Source organism: Numenius arquata, chromosome Z (assembly GCF_964106895.1).
Source record: "Numenius arquata chromosome Z, bNumArq3.hap1.1, whole genome shotgun sequence".
Classification (NCBI taxonomy): domain Eukaryota; kingdom Metazoa; phylum Chordata; class Aves; order Charadriiformes; family Scolopacidae; genus Numenius; species Numenius arquata.
This window is the reverse complement of record NC_133616.1, coordinates 41,571,918-41,589,822: the sequence shown is the minus strand read 5'-3', so window position 1 is coordinate 41,589,822 and position 17,905 is coordinate 41,571,918. Positions and strand designations below refer to the sequence as shown.

Here is a 17,905-nt window from a genome sequence, read left to right as displayed (position 1 = left end):
GCATCCTTTGCATCCATCTCTTGCATCAGTTGCTCAAATATAATGAAGAATATGTAAGCAAATTATTGGGTGATATTTGTTTAAATTAAGAGGGATCTCCAGTTGGCTAAATTTGAGGTTTAAGATAGGGAAGACTGTGTGGGAACTGTCAAGGCAGAAATAATTTGTAGAATTTATGGGTTTATTAAGTACCATGTGAAGAAAATACAGTTTGATAGCCTACTTTTCATTCAAAAAATATGATTGCATATGAACAATATAAAAAAATTATAATCAGAATATTTATTATTTAAGTTGGTTTGTGTTATTTATTCTCCTTAGAGTTATAGAGAAAAGGGACAGAAAACATTTAAAATAAAGGTCTGGGAAATTAAAATTATTTTATTTTTTATCACAAAAGAACAGATGGTGTCAGCAAAAACAAATTTTGGACTTCAGAGATCCGAGTTATTAGGGTAGTTCTTTTCTACATAAGAAAAATATTCTGAGGGTTAATAAGTTGTTGTTTGTGAAACACCTGTAGATGCGTAAGAAGGTGGCAGCTACAGAAACAGCGAATGTGATTATGAATATCCTTCGTCCTAATTCAGATGTGTATATTTTGATGAAAAAAGATGGTAATCAAAATCTACTTGAAGAAATACATTTGCACTGCCTCTTACTGAGTTTTGTTTGGCTTTTTTTCTTTCTATTAAGAACAAAATATGAAGACTTAATTAGCAGCAAAGTTTTTTTCATTCTGGGTTCTGAGAGCTGAGCTAGATATGTTCCCATAACACGCTATTCTGACTAAATTGTGTTCTTGATGATAGCTGTGCTGCCAGTGTCTTTCAGATTCAGAAGATTATAATGCTGTTTTACAGTTGTTGGAGAGAGGCAGAATTTGGTCTTATACTGCTTTATTAAAGGGAACAAAGTGCTAAGCGGTAAGAACACGGTTTGGCACGCTCAGCTTCAGTGGCATTTAGAAAGCAAAGTCATTTTTGCTTACACACAGAGAAACTCTTGAGAGACAACATGAAAATAACCATACATCGCTCCAATCACTTTGCAGAGGAAAACTGCATTTTAATCTTTCGTTTAGGTGATGAATATAATGCAAAGTACTATAAATCTTGTAATTGCCTTTCATTAAAGGATCTTAAGCCTGTAATGAAAAAACGTTGACAACAGCAGTAATAACCAGAGGAGTTGTGATTCTGCTGCCATAATTGTATTGCAAAGGTGTGTCTAATGTCTCCACATTTCAGTATGCCCATCTTGATGGCATGCCTTCTTTTACCTGAAAAATTTGTTTCCCACTGGCCCTTTTATTATTTTTTGTTTGTTTGTTTGTTTGTTTTTCTTCTATCCAGTTTGTGCCTTGATCAGGGCAGGTTTTCTTCTCTGTGGGCCCTGGAATTCTCTGGCTGCCAAATATCTTCCTTTAATGTTTTTGTAGTGAAGAACAGATCGTTCCGCACTGAGTGTCTCTTCCCTGTAAGTGTGACGTGTGTGAAAATGAAAATCCGTAACTCATACGTGGACAGAATGTCCAAAAAGGCCCCTAAATCTTCTTAATGTTTGCAAATAAAAGCACATTTTGTAGAAGGTTTTTAAAGAGGTTTCTTATTGCTGTAGTCAATTGCAAGTATTTAAGTAAATGGTCTGACTTTCTATAAATGCTGCATTGAGATAGGAAAGGGTTTTGTTTTGTACTGATTTGAAGTTGCTTGGATGAAACATCTATCTATATAGTCATGCCTGACCTTTAACTTTATCTGAGCAGGCAATTTTTATCCTAATTTCAGATGGTGTGTTCTTTGGGATACTTTGTCTCATCCTCAATTTGAAGTTGGAAGATATCGTAGCATATTTTGAGTATATTTTAAGAATAAATCCTGCAGGTGTTTAGGAACCTAGTAATACAAGGAATTATTATAGTACTTTCTAAACCCCACAGTTTGGAATGGATTGTTTCTTTTTTCTTTTTTCCCCACTCCCCTCCTTTTTTCCTGTTATAACCACTCTATAGATTTGGTACTAGAGGTAAACTAGATGGCAGGGTGGAAGAAGTAATATTTATTATCTATATGTCACTTTTCTCAATGTCATAGAGTGGAAATTGTTACACTGAGTGTTGATTAAGTAGCCAGTTCCAATATAACATGATTTGCAGTCTCTGAGGATAGTCTTTTTCTGTGAGGGCTTGAATCAACTACTGTTACAAACACTTCTTCTTTCTGTATGATAATAGAGACTGCCAAACAAAAAGCAAGATGAAAGTTAATGGCAGCCTTTCTCTTCTCTGAAAATTAGAAATTTCAAATTATTTGCCTTTTTTTTTTTTTCTTTTAAAGTATGCGCTCATCCCAGTGGGAAGACCCTTTTATATAGCTGTGCAGGGTGAGGATCATAGAATAGGAATTCAGTCCTGTTGTTGTGGGTTGGTTTGTTTTTTAAAATATCCTGTTAAGACGAAAATGCATATGTTTGCAATTAACAACAGATCTTTTTAGCAGTCTGAATAATTACTTTTTTTCCTAAGGAGAAAAACAGAATACTATGTAAAAATGCATTTCAGAAAGAGGTCATCATGTTGCATCTCATTTATTGCTTTCAGTAAGTAGTAATCTAATGTCCTTCTGTCTTTTAAAGTTGCCCCGGCACGAGTGTGTGTCAGCAAAACTACTATTTTTCTGAATGAAAGAAGTACTACAATGCCAGATGAAATTTATGAGATAGGTAATTAACTTATGCCAGAAAAGGGGAATGCAAAAAGAGAAGTACAATAAGATGAGATTTGGGAATTACTGAAGGAAGTCATGTAGGTAGGACAAATGGAAAACACAGTGAAGAGTAATTATTGGTTGATTTCTTTGCATGTTTGCGTTTGAAGATGTGGAAAGTGACACAACATTGTTCTTTCTTCGCTTCATTTTCTTTAACGTTAGCAGAGAAGCCACTCAGCAGGTGCTTTATTTTAAGAGTAGTCTGATGTTATTAACACTACTTTTTGCTTTTAAAGTACTTTTTTATTACAATCAAATTTAACTTTAAAGATACAGTACTTTGATAACAGATTTTCGTTGTGCTAGTGTTAATGCAGATGAAAAAGGGCTAGAATTTATAGGCAGTCTCAATGTATTTTTAGCAGTTTATTTTATAGAGACACTAATTCAAAACATTCCAAAACATATTGCATCCTTCTTGGTAATAACCATGTTAAATTATGGGCCAATGCACACAATCTGGGCCTAGGCAACCCTAAATAGAGGATTCAATTTGATTTTCCAAGGAAATGAAACTTTTGTGACCAGACTAATCATGTCTGTCTTTGGACCTTCGGTCTGATTTCGGTTGAATTCCACACAGATATTGAAGTTAGAAAACTAGAATTCTTGGCTTCAGAGAGTTCAGTGCTCCTAGGCAGTTTAAAATAGAGAAAGGAGAAAGCTTCTCCAAGTAACCCAACTGAAGTCAAAGTAGAGTCAAGAGAGGAGAGGCTCTTTTCAGAGTACCTGTGGGAGAAACTGGTGTTCACTCAGTCAAAAAATATGATTTAGCTGCCCGTGCATGAGCATGTAGCATCATATTCTTAGAGATTTGGGCACTCAACATCAGACCTTCTGCTTCCTCTCTGGAAGGGCATAGGTTATTCTTGGTATTTTTTGTTTTGTAAGGTTATTTTTGAGTGAGAACGTGGACTCATTCTAGAGCAAGGAGATTAATTACCCACTTTGAGGGATTAAAGTTGTGTGCTGCTTTACATGAGCAAATATGAAACATGTTACTGAATTAACTGCTCTCCAAGTGGAAGACAGGAAGGATATTTTTCCACTTCTTAGATGACAACCTTCCCTGCCACACATGGGATGTGCATGTGCTCAGTTGGGACTGTGTGCATGTTTGTCGACATTAGAATATGTGGGGCTTATTGAGACTGTGTGGGAAGTTTTTGTTTGCTTGTTTTGGTTTTGTTTTGTTTTGTTTTGTTTTATGGTCACATTCGTCGGAATGCCTTATTGTATTTAAAAATTGCCAGACCCCTAATGGGACTGTTTCCAGTAATGCCACTGCCCTGAATGGTGGAGTTCTTATTGTGGTATGTCATAGTAAAAGTCTGTGCTTATAAACAATAACGCTAGTTACTTACCATTGTTAAGAGACCTATGGCAGTGATGTAAAGGCCTGTAAACATATGGACCATGGCTTCCTTTTACTTTAAAACCTTACAAGTTTTTCTACTATGCCATCTTGTTGATGAGAGTGAATCTATTTCATTTACTTATCCCTGCCAATCCTAGAGAGGTTGTTTGCGTCATTGTTTGCTTTGCTCCATTGAATTTAAGTAAACGTGACTGCCTAGGTTTAGAGTTGTTTTTTGTTTCTTCCGCTTCTTCTTTGGTAAATTCAGAACCATGCACTGCTGGCAGACTTCCTTCCTAAATAGCTTCTAGACAGACCTAGATGCAAAAGCAATATTGAGACACTTTTGCCTTTTTTCTTAGCATGCAAGCTCCAGCTACACACTTCCCTATTTTCTAGTGAAATTGCTGTATTCATTTGTTCTTCCAAATAACTGGCTGTTGGTTAGAAATCTTCAGCTATTTCTTTGCTGTTTAAAGTCTCAGAACTGTCAGAAATCTAACAGAGTTTTCCTTCTAAGTTATTCACGAATTCATTCCAAGTTTTGTGTTGTCTTCTGCTTGTTTAGTTCAAGGTGGAGGGTTTTTGCTTTGTTTTGTGTTTTGGGGAGCTTTTGGGTTTTTTTCCTTTCTGTCAGTAAAATCTTATGTTTGCATTTTATGTATTTCCATTTTGCTTTTGGTCTTTCGCATTAGGGGAGATGGTTTAGCATACCAGAAACAGAGCTAACCTTTCAAATTCTTGCTGCTAATTATAACTGCCTTGTGGATGTTTTTGGAAAAAAAAAATGTAAAAAACTCTAACTGGAGCGATATCACAAGCAGAAGAACAGAAAGGAGAAAAAACTACATCTTAAAAAGCATATACATTTAGGTTTCTGGCAGAGAAGTGAATGGTGGGAGAAAGACTGTCGGTATGTTCTGGATTTTTAAGAAAGTTTGGGCTGAGCTGACTTTAATTTAATTGGAGTCTCTAAACTGAGTTGCAATTGTGATAGTGGTGATTTTTAATTTCTTAGGTCTCCTGATCTTTGAGGTGGGTGCGTAATTCCTTCTTTAGAAGGAATATATTTTCTCTTAAAACACTAGCAAGTGCACCTGTACTTAAAATTCTGTTGTTTTTAAGAAAAGTAAAAACTGGTGGATATTGTGTTCACGGTGAGAAAATTTAAAAGTTTTCTGACCAATAATAGGGCCTATGTTTTCATAAATACAAAAGTTTGGCCAGAGGTATGCCAGGAGATCTGCCAAAATCAGGTACTTCTCAGAGTTGATACTTTGTTACACTTTTTCCAAAAACTGTCGTTTCTGTATCTTCTGGAATTCATTGAAGCGTTTTCTGTTGACCTGGCCCTTCATTTAAAATGTGCTAATTTTATAGTTACTGTTTCTATGCAGCATTTAACATAACACACAAAAGTATACAGGCACACAGTCTGATTTTAGTGCATTATGAATGTTTGGGCGGAAACTCTTCAGCCAGCACTGAATTCATTGCATGTAGTTCTCACTTCACAATGTCATAAATTTTACTGGCATAAGTAATACATATAGATAAGAAGTGATCTGATCATGAAAAGGAAGGACAGTGGTGATGGGAGAGAATAATTAAGGATATAGAGCTTGTAAGTGAAGACTCCAGTCTTACTTTTGTACTTTGAAGTGACAGATTGCCTCTAAGGGCAAATACTAGAAGGATACGTACAAGTGGTTAAGATTTTTTGGCTTTTCAGAGCAGACTAATGGTCTGCAGACCAAATATCTTTTCTGTTCCCCATATTCCTTCCTTCATAACAACTGAATAATTCCATTGCCGCCTCTGTGGCTGCAAAAGCATTATTTATTGGCAACTGAAACCAAGGGAAGCTTGGTAAATAAGTCTGCTAATGCTGCAGAAGATGGAGCAGAGTCCAGTTATTCTCTTTGCTGTGGGCTAGAAGAGATTAAAAGTGACAAAACTTTGCTATGGAGGCTGAAACAAGGTCATTGTATAAACACTGCTGCGGCTGAATATGTTTTCCCACCTGGCTTCTTTGTCAAAACTTGCTACTTCTGCATCAGAGTCAGGATGGAAGCATACGACTCCTACTCCATCACCCATGTTCAATCTGGCAACTTCATATCCGTAGTTGTCACAACAAAATTAGCCAGAGTTCATCTCTCGGAGCCCTTGGTCAGCAGAATGAGGAAAAAATTACTGTGAATCAGAAAGCAACAATAAATTGTCATTTTTTTAATGATTGATTTGTCAAAAGCCCTAAGAAAATAATGCTTAAACAACACAAAAGTCTGCCTTTTCAGATTTGGCATGAGGAGCAAGAGGTTTAATCAGTCCTGAGAGGAAGATACTTGAAAATGTGTGTTGCAGCTGGAGGCTTTTGATATCTGCACACAACTGGCTGTATAAAAGACATGTTCTCTATGTGAAAGGCTGTGTGACTGGTTTTGCTGACAACTTTTTCCAGTTCATGACGTTTTCTTGTGTGGTCTTCCTCACATATTTCTCTTTTTATTAAGAGAGAAATGAGTGAGTGCGCACAGTTGAAAACCCCTAATTCTTAGAAGAATGGCATACTATTTTATAGAAATATTTACTGGAATCTGGGACTAACTCCTTGGAATGGAAAATTTGAGGATTTTTTTTTTAATGGAAAGTTTAATGGGTATTTTTCTAAAGGAAAACTGGCAAATTTCTACTTTGCTGCAATTAAATCTCTTAATGAACAAGAAGACAAATAAATTAATGGCAGATGAAAAGACCAATTAGTAGCAACTCAGCCAAAATCACTTAAATCAGCATCTGCTGTCATGTTAAAAATGAAAAAGCCACTTCAGAAAGAGAAGCGGCTAGAAAACTCCTCTAGGCCTGCTCTTTCCTTAGTGCTAAAGTCTGTGACACATTTTGTGGATTTATGATCTGCCGACAAAATTATGCCTTGGAATGAATTTGCCACAATGCAGAAGTGTTTTTAGTGTTAGTCTATTTCCTAGCAAACCCCGTGATGTCTTTTTTTTTTATTCTTTTTTTTTTGTTTGTTTTCCTTATGCGTATTGAAACGTGATGCATATTGTTCTTTGCATGAATTTAACTTATATATTCTCACACTGTATGAAGCGGTCCTAAGGACCATCGTATTGCTGCTGGTCAGCAAGCCTTTGTATCTGACCGTCTTTCTTGGAAGGATACAGAGCACTTTTGGGGGCAGAATATGCTACCCTGTTGCTGAACATCTCTTTGCATGCTGTCAGTTGTTTTTTCTTGCAAGACATTTCCCCAGTTCCACGTTTGTCTGGGAGATTGATTTAGAGACATGGAGAAATGCCTGCTGCTGCCTGGAGGCCGCACTGCCAAAGTGACAAGGAGACTTTGCTAGTCTAGTGGGGTTATCACTGTTACCTGTTTGCAAGAGCTGGACAACTCTGAATAGGTGTTGTGCTCAGTAACTGCCAAGTGGAGTCTACAAAGGTCGTCTTTGGTTGTGTAAAGTACAGATTTCAATGTTTTTGACTTTTAAACCGGTATTTATTTATTCATCCATAGAGCAACAAGAATACAATAAATTAAAGCCAAATGGATTTTTGTGTGCAAACCTTGTTTGCTCTGCTTCATCAGTATTAATTTACCAGGGAGTTTCTGTTTGAAGCTGTGACTGCATGGTAGGCCATACAATAAAAAACATGAAGTAGTTGCATGCTTTGTGGCTGGCATGTTTCTTTCTTGTTCTTGCTGTGATTTTGTATGTGTTTGTGCTGTTGGTATTTCTTCTTTTTTCCTCTTATCTCTTAGTCATTAACAAAAAATTATCTTAGCTTTCTAGACGAGTCTGAAATTTCTAATACTTTGAAGAATTTTTGTAGTTTGCAATAGTTTCTGAAAATGTTGGCTGAAACATCTTTTGAAAATTCTTGGGAATTGGTAAGTACTCTTTTAAAACAGAAATCTAAGTCTAAGTGTCCAAGGAAACTGAAAAGACAAGAAAGTCTAAGAAAGCATAAGTAATAATATGGATTGTTCAGTTGAGTACAGTGTAACAAATTGATTGTATGAACTAATGACTAATGGCCAACACTTTAAAAAGGATGCCAAAAAATCATGTGCATTGCCAAAACTCTCCTGAGAGAGGAGCTCCAGTAACATAAGCCATTAATGGCATTATTAATGGAAGAGTACTGATACTAACTGCTAAGCACTCACAGTACTTATTTGTCTACATCGTCGCAGTGAAAACACTCTGACCATCTTGCAAGCCTTCTGCCAGATGTTCTAGATGGCAGCTACTCTGGCAGAATTTCACATAAACAGTTGCATTTGCACACCAGTGTCTGAGGTATTTCAGCACTTCAAACCATGTGCGCTAACATGAACTAAAGCCTGTCTCTGGGAAAAAGTTGATGCGTTGGGCAGCTGATGGCTAATGGAATAAGAGACAGTGGTCAGAAAAAGAGGAAGGTTGACACCGAAGGTCTCTTCCAATCTCAACCATTCTGAACTCTACAGGGGTGGTGGTGGACAGGCTGGAGAGAGGATATGGTCTTTGGAGGAGCGTGCGAAGAGGTAGTCTGGAAAGTAGGTAGGGAGAAAGAGATCAGGAGGGGATCTACAACTTTAGTGAGTGCCGTCATCTAATCTCATCTCATCTCGTCAGTTACCCGAGAGGTCCTTTTAGTATTTGCAGACCTGACCTCCATAGCTGTAAGCCACAAAATTGTGTGTCCTGTGTTAATTGTGTGGCAAAGCCAAGACTATCTAGCATTGAGTTTGTTAGTCTTAAAGAGACTAGTAAAGAGATTTACCAAAATACTAGGCTCTTCTCCTTGCTCTTTGGTTTGTTTCTTTTGCTTCTACTTAAAGGGACAACTGTTTGATGAGCAGAAACAGGGAGAAGTTAATTATACAGGGCTACAGACACTGTGGGTGTCACAAAAAGAAAGTTGTGAAAGGTAAAAACCTATTTCTGCTTTAGTAGTAGAACAATTTAATTATTAGTAGAAAGACTACACTGACAAGACTTTTTTTGTTTTGTCTTTTCCCCCAAGTCAAGAAAAGTAGAAAAACTACTGGAATTTTTCAAGGATAAACACTGTGACCACAGGGAATGTTAAAGTTTTCTTGTACAAAAAGAAATGGTTGGGGCAAGGGATCAGAAAACAGCTGGGGAAGCTTAAGTGTAGGAGTGTAGGAGACCCAAAGAACAGGGGACAAAGAATGAACTAGAAAAAGGAGTAGGAATTCCAGAAGTAAATAAAGGTTAATATTGTATAAGGTAAAATTTTATTCCTAGTTGTCCTTTGTTAAATTCCTGAGTGTCTCCTTTTCCTTTTGATGCTAGATACACACTTGTAATTCCCCTGCTGTGCTGGCTTCTGCTCTGTGTTCCTGCTAGGAACAAATTAAATTAAATACATGGAACATAACACGCCCTGTGCTGAATTCCAAAAGATAACCTCTCTTGAAAGTATCTCAAAAGCTGACTGCTATTTTTCTGTTATGCCATGCAAATATGCCCTGAAAGTGCTTGGCACAAAGTTGCATTATAGAATAACATAGTGGACTGGAGAGATGGTACTGCGATTATCTGGTCTGATTTCCTGCACAACACAGACCATAGGACTTCCTTGCATTCCAGCTTGGCTGTTTTTCTAAAAGTTATGCTCCAATTCAAATAAAGTAAGAATAACTGTAATAGTAAATTCACTTCAATTATTTGTAAAGTATTCTAGTGATAGGTTACACTCATAGGAGTGGATGGAAAAGGCGCCTTGTTCTGTTCCCTGCCAACCTTCCACTTTTGGCATGTGGATATTGTTACATATTTGCTAGTTATCTTGAAAAGTCATCTGTGACTTTCTGTTCTACACTTCGAGTGATTGAGTTACTTGTGCTTATTCTCTTTGATCCCTTGATAGTTCCAGTTTTCTCATGAAGGCACATATTAGGCATGACTCCAGTCCTTTAATCAGGACCAGTTCCAAGCTTCTTCGTGGTGTAGGCTAAAGATCAAAAGGCGGGGTGGCTAAGCTAGCTTTTCCCCAAGTCTCGATGTGACGTGGTGCCTGGCTTGGAGGGGCACAAGGCAGTTGGGAAACTTTGCTCTCTGCTTTGGTTGGGAGCTCTACATTAAAATAGGTACAGCCACAGTGGAGTGCAGGCCAGTGATTTCTGCTGCTTCTGTCAGCCTAGCATCCTAGGCAGCAGTGTCCGTTGTGGAGGTACAAGTTGTCTTGAATGGTAAAAGAATGCCATTGTCACAGTTTTTCTATGAGCACTCTCCCGGGTGTTTGGATAGTAAAGATGAGGGTCAGCAAGAAAGAATTGCATGAGATAAATAAAAAAGCAAAGGAAATTTGTGTCAAGAGAGGTTAAGTGGTGCATATAGGGAAAAGAAATCCGTATTTCACACAAAGTGACAAACTCTGTTGCTGCTCAAGAGTGATGTTCTGCGGTCTTAATAGATCATTCCATGAAAATGTCAATTCAGCACTCGGTAGCAGTCAAAAAAGAAAGTTAAGAAATTTAAGAAAGAAATGGAGACCTCTGTGTCACTGTATAACCCTCTGCTTGCCCAAGCCCTAATTATTGTGTGCAGTTCCAGTTCCCCGTTGCTAAAAACATACAGTAGGCCTGGAAAAGGATGAACAAAGTTATGATATAGTTACTATGAAGACAAGTCAGTAAAGACTGGAAAAGAGGCAGGTCAGGGGTGGTTAGAGTGGTCTACGAAACCTGGAGTAGCATAGTGAGTGTTAGAAAAGGTTGAGCTAGTCTTCATTTCTTCAACATCAAGAACTGTGGGGCATAAAATGAAGCCTGAAAGCAGAAAAAGGTGGTTCTTCACAGAAAATTAGTCAAGTTTTGGAATTCCTTGCTGATTGCAGGCAGCATGTAGGTTCATGGGCTCAAGCAATCACAGTCAAGTTCATGGAAAGGAACTTTCCTGAGTGTTATTAAATACATAGAAACCACATATAGATCATACCCTCACTGAACTGGAAGTGGTTGGATTCTGGAAGATATACATGAAAGGGAAATACCATGTGTGCTTGTAGTCTTCCCTGGATGTCCCATTTGGTCACAGGTTTAGAACTCCAGAACGTATTTGGAATTCCTACAGTGGTTGTATCCATGTCAAAAATTGAGATCAATTTCTCTGGTACTGCTATTGTTGTGCTCTTTGATTTTTCTACCAAGAGTCACACTAGCCTTTGTAATCTCAGTGTGGCATTGGAAATTTATGCTCAGCTGTCTACATAATCTGATTTCCAAGTCTGTTTGAATTGTTTCTCCCTAGAATAGAGTTCTGTCTCTTCTCCCCGTCTCCCAGATCGTTGAATTTTCATTTGTTTATACTGAAGTGGACACTGTTTGCTTGCATGCCATAGACAAATAATCTGAATGCTGTCAGTGAAATAATATCTGTTTGTTTTACTGCTGTCTTAAGTTTTGTGTCATGTGTAATCTTGATTAGTTGTCCAAACAGAATGGAACTGTGAAAAGAAACATAAGAGCAGAAATGTTGAAAAATATATTGTCTGTTTAAACATGGTACTTCTTTGTGAATAAAAATTTTAAAATTGGTTTTAACTAGGGGTTTCAAGTGAAATGTGGTTTCAGTAGACTGTAATTTACTATGTGTACTAAATTATAGGAGTTGGAGTTTTTTTCCCATCAAAGGTATGTATAGTATGAAATTTTGTCTATTTCTATTGAAAGTGTGTATGAAATTTCTCAAGTACATCTACAACGGAAGTATCCATACAAACTTAATTTCATCCTCATATGTATTCCAGCAAAATGAAACACTTCATTAAACAAACATATATTTTTCCTTAAGAATACTTGTCACATTCAAGCTATACATGACTTCAGTTTCCATTACTGGTTGTGGAGTGTTGTTTTTTTAACGCTGTAATTATAGGCATTGGTATTCACCCATATTACTTAAAAAAATATGGAAGAAAATTAATCCAAACCATAATAGGCAAACATTTGATTAAAGATCTCAGGACTTCGTTTATCTTGTATTCTCTGCAGACAATTTGGAGTACTGCTGGGCTAAAGCAAGTGTAGGTTGATAACTTAGTTGATATGCTTCAGCTGAGCAGCTGGGGCTTTTTTACATGTTAAGATCTCGTGAGACTCCTCATAAAGAGCAGAGATTGCTGAAAGTTCTGGCCAGTGTTTTGTTTCTCAAGAAGATTAGTTTTACCATGTACTTACTGTAGAGCTTTCATGGAAAGCCTGAAGCAAGTGTTGACACTAGTGTTTTACTTTGAATGAAGACAAAGTATTATTCATTGGAAAAAGAGCACCAGGATCATTAATGCAGCACACTAGTTGACGTGTCAGAGAGAACTGGGTGGTTCTAATGCTGCTTGTTAATGTTGATTTTCACATCAGAAGTCTCTTTGTAAGCTGAAGAAATTCAGACGTCCAGAATTTAGTTCAGAGAAGAAAGCTGGAATTTGAGTAACAGCAGCTTCTCTTACTTCAGGAATGACAGGCCTATTACTTCCTGTGCAACTGTAGACTGGCAGTGAATTTGGTATTCTTAAAGGCCAAGAAATACTCGGCTGGGGGAAAAAAGTTTGATTATTTGCAATGATTTTTGCAACTACTTCTTTAATGATATGAGGAAAAAGGACTTCTGATGGCCTAAGTTTGTAGTTTTGTAATTTATGCTTGTAATTTGATACATTTGGGTTTAGTCTTTCCTAATGCAGAAAAGCTTATGCAACTAAATATGTGAGGCTTTTGACTCTACAGTTGCATATGTTTGGAATCCACACTCGGAAGTGCAGCTTTGTGGTGTTGCTAGTGTTTACACCATAATTAATTAAAAGTTAGCAAAATCATAAACCTTCCTCATCTTTTACATCCATTATTCCTCCTGTAAAGATCTACTAGTTTAGGAAACAAACTAATTAATTACTTCTGCATGGAACAATATTTTACAACCTATCAGTTTGATACCAGAAACATTTTCATGAGTTAAGCTGTATATAATAGTAAGTCTATGCTGAAGATTCTTCTATATTCACAAGTATTCAGAAACAGGGAGGGGCGTTCCATAGAAACAGATAATGTGTGAAGAAAAAAAGACCTTGATTATGTTTAGATAATTTTTAAGGTGATGAAATAACTAGAATTGATTTGCATGTATGTAGAACTAGGAAGTAAATTCTAAAATAAGAATAAGCAGACTAAGCTACTTTGTTATTTTTTTAGTCTTGGTTTGTCTTTTCTCTCTGTGTATAATTACATTCTACTATCTGTAGACCATTAATTACTTTTTTCTTTTGCAACCTTCCATCATAGAATATTCTTGTGATGAACTGAGGAAGAAAATTACAGGTATACAATGACTTAAATTAAGCCTATGATTAGGATATATTTCATAGTTATTTAATATATGCCTGACCCTGCTAACACTGAAATATATTTCTTAACAGGCTTTATGCCTAAAGTTGACATTTGTTGAGCCTGAAGTATTTTATAGGTATTGGAAAACCTGATTCTGAGACACTGTACAAAAAATGGATTTTAAAATTGCTGACTGTTTTATACTTCCCAATTTTGTTGTTTGAAGCAGTTCATCTAACAACTGTATTATTCCTTTCATAAAGCCTTAGCTATACCACTCTATCCCTCACAAAAAAACCCAAACAACAACAACAACAAAAAGAAAAAAACACGAGGAGGATTTTAAATCTAAATAAACATAGATGTCAGGGTTGGAAATCCTGTCAAGCTTCAGTGGGTGTTAAAGATAATTATTATTTGTGCTTTTATTATCTCTTGCAACATGCCTTTTTAAATAACATGAGGAAATGAGTAGAAGTAACAAGCAGATGATCCTGTACATATATACATGTGCCTTGTGCTTCAGATACAAATTCTTTTCAAATCTCTTAATAATTCTGAAAATGTTTCTTAGGAGAGGGGTTGCTCCTTATTTACTGGTTGCTGGGTTTCTCGCCTCCATCATTTACATGAGTTGTGGAAATTTTGTCTCCAGTGTCTACACAGAGGCTGTTTTGAATTCCTTGGACTGCTCTTTGGACAGTCTCCATTAGTGGAAGTCACTCCTCCTTTCATGCCTCTCAAAATCACAATGATAGTGGATGAAGGGATAGAAGAAATACTTTACTCCCAGTATTAATAGTGGGAAGACAGTAGTAGTTGAAAGGACCAAAACCACCCATATTGATAGTCTGGCTCTGTGTTTGTGAATATATTCATTGTCTTCAGTGAGTTTAATTACGGTAGAAAGCCATATTCAAAATATGAATCATTTAAGAGATTTTAGTGATATTTTGTGGTTTTCTTAAAGTTTTACCATTTGGAAGTCAAATTATTATGAGATCTTTGGTTTTGTTGTGTAGCTGTCATGCTGTATAGAATACTTGTCTCAACTCTGATAAAAAAGACCAAATTTTAAAACTGATATTAAAAATGCAGCCACTGCTTTAGGTACAGCTTCTGATTTGTGAAAGTGGGCTTGGCAGCAGTGGAAACAGCAAATCCCTTTGCAAATCAGACATGCACTTTCAAGCTGAAGTACTGCATCCAGTTTTAGGTTCCTCAGTACAAGCTAGAGATTGAGAAACTGGAAAAAGTCCAATGAAGGGCAACCAGGATGGTCAGGGACCTGAAACAGGTGACATAGGAGGGGAGACTGAGGGAGCAGAGTTAATCGGAAACTGAAGGAGGATCTACTCACGAGTCTTCAGCTCCCCAAAAGAATGCATGTGGTTGTAGAGAAGATGGAGGCACGTTCTTCCCAGAGGTGTACAGTGAATGGACAAGAGGCAAAAGTTACAAGCTGTAGTGAGGTGGATACTCATTGAAAATATGGGACAAATCTTCACAGCGAGAGCAGTTAAGTACAGGAATGGTGTGCCCAGAGAAGCTGTAGAATCTCCCATCCTAGAAGAAAACCTCAAAACTTGCCTGGAGAAGACACTGAAGAACCTCATCCAATTTTAAGGTAGTCTTTTTTTGGGCAGGGATCTGAGCTGGTGACATCTGACAACCCCTTCCAACCAGTGTTGTTTGATAACTATATGCAATGGTTTCTCTTTCAGGCTCCTTGATGCACTGGGACACATGGTGCTAGAAAGCATTTGACTCCCCCAGGTATAGGTATTTAGTCTTCAGCTTCCACAAAATGTATCGAAAGTGTGGTCATTTGCTTTCCTAATCTTTGTAATGAGTGTTGACCACATAAAACCATAATCAAGAATAAATGAAAGGGAAGATGAGAAGTAAGATTACAACCTCTTGTTTAATAGGTCCTAGTATGGACATGATGTTTCTGTGCAACCTCTTTGATTAGATTTTTAACTTGCCTGGTTTACTGCTTCCTTCCTAACTTATCTGTGCATTGTTGCCTTCATGATGTCAATCAAACACATAGGCTTTTAGATTACAGTTGTGCTTTGTACATAGCTTGGAGTTGGATTTCACTCTCCAGTTACAAACTCAGAAGAAGAAAATGTAAATCCAAACTAACTGAGAGACTTTTTGAGCTGATAAATGCAAACAGTATATATTCCAGTTTTCCTACCTGAAAAGTTCCTTATTCAGAAGTGAAGAAGAGACTTTTTAAAAAATAATGTTTAGAGCATCTTTGTATTTGAAGTGGAAACTTTTTTTGAGGCTTAATTTTGCAAGCTAGAATTCTTAACTGGGGAAAATCCTACAATATTTTGTGGTAATGTGACACCACTATTCTATTATACATGTCAATTGGAATACAAGCAAGTGCAGGGTGATTAAAAATTTGCAAGAGAATTCCACTTTAAAAGTAATTTCATTTGGAACTGTATGCATCTAAAACTTCTTTACACTTATTATTTTGCAGGGATTTCTCCTGAAAGGTTTCTGGCTTTCTTCCTTGTGAGTAAACTTCTGTGTGGTCTGGGAAAGCAGCTCAAGGACACTGAGGATAAGATAATAGTTTCCATTATAACTTTGTAGCTTTGAAGGAAATTGAACTGTTTTCCACAGAAACTAAGTGGTCAATCAAGCAGAGGCAGCTGAATTCCGCTAAAGATCATAAATCCTGTTCTGCCAAATAAAACCAAAAGTCCAGCCAGTCCCACTAGTGAGCCTTAGGGCCCACTATTGAGCTTTTAGGGAAAGTCTGTAAGGAATAGGGTGTGGTTAAACTGATCGCTAACAATGAGTCTTTCCAGTGCCTGGATGCAGTATGAAATAGAGACCAGAATCAAGACATTCTTAGTTCCACTAATGAATGACCCTCTTGAGTTTTTTGGTCATTATTTTTTAGGGTTTTTTGGTTGGTTGATTTTTGTTTGATATGTCGGTTTATTTTTGCAGTTTCTCAACGCTGTGAAATTCTTCTGCATTTACTCACTGTCAATTTTAGCTTTGCCTGTCCTAATACATTTTGAGTTATCTCCAGGCTCTGTAACCTCAGTGAAGGTATAATCGTTTGTGGATTATTTGTGGAATGGAGTAACAGATACCTGATCAAATCTGCTGCTGCTGAACCCTCTCCTCTGTGAAGATGGATCATCTAACTCCTCTGTTATTTTTTTGTCTTTTAGGTGCTTCTTGATCCACAAAATTACTCTCTTATCCTTTGTCTGTGATAAATGCTGTTAGAGCTAGTAAGTTATTTAATGAAAATGTATCCAAGTATATTAATATTAGCTGTATCATGCTTCCTAATGTATTTGATGGCTTTCTTAAAGAGCTCTGATAGGCTTGTGTGCAAGGACTCCTTTTATGAAAGCCTTTTTCTCTGTGCTTTAGAGGACTCTACCACACTACAAGAAAAAATACCTGCTGAAAACTGTCATGGAAGCAGATGCCAGTGAAGAAAAGCCATCAAAGGATGAATTCTTCCAATTGTATTATATGCAGTAGGCCTTTTGTGCATGAAGAAGTGTGTCTTTTTCCTTAATGTGAAGAATTGTGATTTGGACTGAAATCATTAATGCAGACTTAATTCCTGTATAAAGCATTAATGCAGGCTTAATTCCTGTATAAAGCATTTCAGCACTCATCTGTTTTGATGTTTATCTGCCTTTGTTTCAGGGACAACTTAAAGACATCATAATGAGCAAGGTATCCTAAACAATTGAGCCTCTCTTGTTGGTGGTGTGGGACTTTGAGTAGAATAATATACAGTGATGACATTCAGAAGTGCCTAGTACACATCAAAGCAGAGATTAAACTTTAGGTCTCCGTTCTTCAAGTAAGCACTCTAACCTCCACATTAGGAGATGGGAGGATTGTCTGTTTTGCCTCTTTTGTTTCTGCTTAAATACCTTTGACTTTGAAAAACTATTTCTATGCTTTTTAGACTGTCACCTGCAGAAGGCCGATGTAGATTCCTAGGCTTCACAAAATACTTGCAGCTAGAGTGACGCTTGTAAGTACTGTCCCACTAGAAGTTCTGTGACTTCAGCAAAAGATATGGGAAGTATCCATCTCTCAACTAAGCCATCTGCTTTGCTGGAGAGGAAGGAGATGGATTCACATCACGGAAAAGCGAAATTCAGTGCGAAATTCAGTCAAAGATTACTGTTGGATGAAACAGTGTGAGAACTCATTTAAGGCGAGTTGTGTACAGCCTTATTTACTAGAGTGTTGTGGATTTTTCTATTTTACCACTATCATGGCTCTCAGTTGGAAAGTATTATGGTGACGTGTTCTTATTCTTAAAGAAAAATTGAGTTACCAATAAGTAATAAATGAGGGTCCATGAAGTGCAGCTATTTGTCCAGCAGAATTCTTTTAAAGCTTG

General features: G+C 37.0%; 1 protein-coding gene across 1 annotated transcript in view; it reads left to right on the top strand.

Moving 5' to 3' along the window:
- Window positions 1–17,905, top strand: part of LOC141477568 (guanine nucleotide-binding protein subunit alpha-14) — a 79,041-nt gene that overhangs the window by 33,697 nt on the left and 27,439 nt on the right. The gene's annotated exons all lie outside the window — the stretch shown is intronic.